The 5,201-nt window shown below is 39.3% G+C and overlaps 1 non-coding gene across 1 annotated transcript; it reads right to left on the minus strand.

Annotated features, from left to right (window-relative positions):
- Window positions 1–519: 519 nt before the first annotated feature.
- LOC131247664 (small nucleolar RNA R71) lies at window positions 520–627 on the minus strand. Its single transcript, XR_009171939.1, has one exon. It is a non-coding gene; the product is annotated as a small nucleolar RNA R71 (small nucleolar RNA).
- Window positions 628–5,201: the final 4,574 nt, after the last annotated feature.

Raw genomic sequence — 5,201 nt, forward strand, 5'->3', positions numbered from 1 at the left:
GACGTCTCTTAAGTGAAGGAGGATTAGTTGAAGGGTTGCCTATCCATCACTGGATTAGACACCACTTGAGATCCTCTAAATCAATTGAAGTAATGGCTGCAAATAAACCTCAACATCTAGTTGAGAAAATTTAAGATGAGAATGAGGTGCATAACGCTCCCCCGCCTCATACTTTATGAGATTACTTACAACCAGTAAGGGTAAGTAGACCTTCATGCATGATATTTCCAATCAATGCAGGAACGTGGACTTCAAATTGGAAGTAATTCAACTCCTTCCTAAGTTTCATGGACTAGACTCTGAAAGTCCATACTTACACATTAAGGAATTTAATGAGACAGTTGCCACATTACACTTCCCAAACGCGTCTGATGATACAGTTAGAATGAAATTGTTTCCTTTCTCCTTGAAGGAAAAGCCTAAGTCTTGGCTGCATTCCTTAACGCCATGATCCATCGACACATGGGCCAAGATGACACAAGAATTCCACAAAAATTTCTTCCCATTTCACAAAACAAATACCTTAAGGAATACAATAATGAATTTCACTCAAAAAGAGGAAGAGACCTTTTTCCAATCTTGGGAGTGATATAAGGATCTCATTAATTCGTATCCACATCATGGCTATGAAATGTGATTGATAATTAGCTTTTCTACAACGGATTGACTTCACTCATGAGCCAATTAGTAGAGATGATGTGTAATGGGGAATTCATGAACAAGGAAGTTGATGGTGCGTGGGATTATTTTGATAAATTTGTTGAAAATGCGCAACCATGGGACATCTCCCTGAAAGTGCCCTTGTTTGTTAATTAATGTGACGGTTGAGTCATTGAGTCTAGTGAGCCCCACATGGAAGAACTACAAGCTGAAGACTCAACAAAGTGGAAGTGTTCAAAGATCTTCAAAGGTAAATTAAACCTCACATCCTATGACCAAAACACCTCAGGTAATAATCCCCTTAAAAATGAACTATTTTTTCCCAAAATCAACTAGGAAAATATCTTGGCAAGATTAGAAAAACAAGTTGCAAGAACCTCTGGAAAAATCACAAGTTTTCTACAACTTTCGAGTCCTTGAATAGGGATCGATGACATCGAACTTACATGTTCGATGACATAAAAAAAGAGCACTCAAATGTGCAGTAACCAAACCAAAATTCTGGGACAAATCTTGATCACATCGAATAGGGTTCGAAGACATCGAAAAAGAGCACTCAAATGTCCAGCAACCAAATTAATATTCTGGAACAAATCTCGAATACATCGAACAATGTGCGATGACATCGAACTTACATGTTCGATGACATCGAACTTATCTCGATAACATTGAAAAATAAGCACTCATATGTCCAATAAGCTCAGATCTAAAATCATTTAAATACTCGATGACTCGAGCTATGTTCGATGACATCAAAATTTAAAATTCGATGATATCAAATGTATAGTCGATGGCATCGAACATGGACCTGACTTGTCCAGAGAGTTCTATTAAAAAATTATGAACTCTTCAATGACATCAAAATTCAAATTTCAATGACATCAAAGATATGTTCGATTACATTGAAAAATGGACCAGACTTGTCCATAATGTTTTATAAAAGATGATTTGAACTCTTTAATTTCATCAAACTGCCTTTGATGACATCGAAATTTAAATTTCGATGACATAGAACAATTAAATGAGATTGTCAAGCAAGCTCTAAGCATTTTTAGTGAAAATCGTAATGTCATTGAACTATCACTTGATGACATCAAAAGTGACCTTCGATGACATCGAACACACTTTGATGTCATCTAATGTAGACAAAATTTGCCCGTTTTTTACCATTGGGATTTTTGCCTTTATATTCGGAGGCTTGGTTTCTTGGTTTGTACTAAGAAAAATAGTGAGATTTAAAAGAGTTATTGATGTAGGAATACTACCTACGATCTTAAATCCCTTTTCTAACGGGAGTTCATCCTTCAACCCCTTCTTAAATGCAATCATTAAAGAATCAATAGATTGGATTGAAGAATGAACTCCACCATTCAAGGATCCTTCAGCAACACATTTATTGGAAAATCATTGAGCTGGAATCCTTTGAATGCATAATATTTTGGAATCTTATCTTCACTTAAAGACCAACATTCAATAGAGAAGATTTCTCAAAATACCTTGACCTAACACTGGTGACTTGCATTGGGAACATTTACAGTTGTTGCGGATCAAGGGAGCTAAAGACCCTTCATCAACAAGGGAGATCATCTTCAGTATGTGCTAGAAATGGGGCTCACCTACTTACGAGTAAGTTATTAGAGTCCATAGAATCCGAAGACCTTTCCTTGTATAGGATTGAGATTTAAAGTTTATATCACAAACTTGTTAAGACCTTTTCGTAGGCCTCCGATAAGAGAATACGTATAGTGTCCTTGTATAGGATTTATTTGCCTTGTGTAGGCATGTGTGATTGCCTTATATAAGCAATACCTTCTGTAGGTTTTGAAGGCTTATGGTTAACCTGATTTAAAACCATTGGATAGTGAAATCCATCACACCCTAGGGTGGAGTGCATCAGCCGAGAGTGGAGTAGTCATATAGCTGAACCACTATATAGTATTGCGTTTGTGATGATTATTCTTGTTCACATGGATTGACTGTTGGAGTGTCTACTTATACACAATACATGTTTGATAAAATGCAGCACTTAGATCTCTCTCTGCTTTATAATATGAATGTAAATGATTTCTTAATAATCCTTCTCAACATGTCTTAAATTGGTAGAATTTATAGTTTAGTAGGATTAGAGATTTTAAAAGTCCTATTCACCCCCTCTAGGACACTTAGTCATACATTTGTACTTCAATGGTAGCAGTCTAATTGAAATTTCACTCCCCATGACCTACCACTTCTAAGCCTATTCAATCAAGAGAGAAAGGAGGAATGTATGTTCTAAAAGAAGAAGATGACCTGAGTGCAAGAGTGGCTAATCTCACAAGGAAAGTCCAGGCCATAAAACTTAAGAAAGTGGAACCTACTAGACCTAAGGCGGTTGTGGAAGTTGTTTGTGGTATTTGTGCTTGCAACATACATACAATTGAAAATTGCCCAACAATTCTTACTTTTCAAGGACTGTTGAATGAGCAATCAAATGTTGTAAACAACTACCAACACCCATTCAACAGACCTACCTCAAATACACATAATTCCAATTGGAGGAACCATCCAAACTTCATTGGAAGAGTAGAAAAATTGCTACTCTTTAAGGGATCCCTACCCAATTCCTGAATCAAGGGAAACCTCAAGAGGAGCCGGTTCAAAATTCCACACAAACTCAAGAGCTTGTCGAGCAAAGCACGCTTTGAGTATTACAAGACCTTACAAAGGCTATGCAAAGAATTGAGTCATACTTAGCGATTAGGGAGAAGTGGACTTTCCCAACCCAACCTTAACTTAATCTTAAACTTCAATGTGAATTAAGTGACCCGAGCTCTTTCCAACACATAGAGCAAGCGAAATCCATCACCACTATGAGAAGTGGAAATTTGATTGATAAGACCATTCCGATGAGGGCTGATGAGCCCAAGAACATGAAAAAAGTAAAAGAGGATGATGGACCTAGCATTGCTTCACAAGAGAAAGAACCAGAGAGAGAATACAAGCCTATTGCGCCATTCCCCCAGCGGTTGATTGCACCAAAACCTCTATCTAACTCTCAGGACATTTTGGAGGTTTTTAAATAGGTAAAAGTCAATATCCCTCTATTGGATGCCGTGAAACAAATCCCTTCATATGCCAAGTTCTTAAAAGATCTATGCACTACCAAAAGATGGAAAAACATACAAAAGAAGATCTTTTTGATAGGAAAAGTGAGTGTCATCCTTAAGCAAGATGTGCCACAAAAATATAAGGATCATGGTACCCAACCAACACTTATGTAATTGGGAATCACCGGATTGAACATGCACTCCTTGACTTAGGGGCAAGTGTAAATCTAATCCCTTACTCGATCTACGAACAATTGGGTCTAGGTGAATTAAAACCCACCCGGACCACACTATAACTTGTTGATCATTTAGTTCGTGTACCGAGAGGGATGATTGAGGATGTGTTGGTCCAGGTCGATAAATTCTACTGTTGAGTGGATTTTATCGTATTGGATACTCAACCTATGATAGACGTAATGTAAGACCCGTATCCTAATCCGTACCGTTCTGTAGACTCCCGTGATTCTCCCTATCAAATTTTATCAATCCGAGACCTGTAATCGGCATTTGCGTGCGACCCTCAGTTGCATCCCATAGATCTAAGTCGACTCGACTCAAAACTTGTACAATCGTGACCGCACCATCGCGGCGGTTCCAACGCCGTATCTTGCACACCAATGCGATACCCAGGCTAGGAGTTGTGAGCCTGCTTATTTTCTGAATAAACGCCGCATGTTGTGAATTTCGAGAGAATTTTTATAACCCATCACATCAATCAATCAAGTACTAGTCAAGTACACAACCCATGCCTTTCCCATCCCTTTCTTACCAACAAAGACAAGCAACCCATACCCCATGCCACCTCACCCCCATAAGTCAACTCTCTCTTACACACACCCATCCCTCTCTTATACTACCCATCCCTCTCATTCCATCCTTCTTACACACATCACTCCTCTCTCATTTTACTCCATCCCATCTCATTCTCCACCATTTTCAAGCACTAAGGAGAGAGAACCCAAGATCAAGGCCCACTTCCTACGCCTCTCATCTCCCATGTCAACCCTACAACCTTCATCAACCTCCATCAAAGTGAGAGCCAAAGAGTTTGGCATTCCATCGGACCAAGAAGATCCAATGGTGGGTGTTTTATAGGCTCATAGTTTATGTTTTGATGATGGGCTAAGTGGGGCCTACTGATTGATGGTATGGATCTCACTTTGGACCCTAGGTGTGGCCGATGGCCCACCATGATTCATATATCCATCCCATGATGGGGCCATTCTCCATGGACCCCATCATCATGTTTAATTTCCTTGTATGAGAAGGGTCATCTAGACTTTGCATTTTGGTGGAGAAGGGATCTCCACCGTTGATTTTGATTTGTGGGCCCACATGTGATGGGAGCCACTTGATGTATGTTGTAATGCATGGAAGGGAGGGCCCATAGTGCTGGGGTCCCTCCATCACTCGTACTCGTTCTCTCTCTCTCTCTCTCTCTCTCTCTCTCTCTCT

The sequence above is a fragment of the Magnolia sinica genome, chromosome 5, assembly GCF_029962835.1.
Source record: "Magnolia sinica isolate HGM2019 chromosome 5, MsV1, whole genome shotgun sequence".
NCBI lineage: Eukaryota > Viridiplantae > Streptophyta > Magnoliopsida > Magnoliales > Magnoliaceae > Magnolia > Magnolia sinica.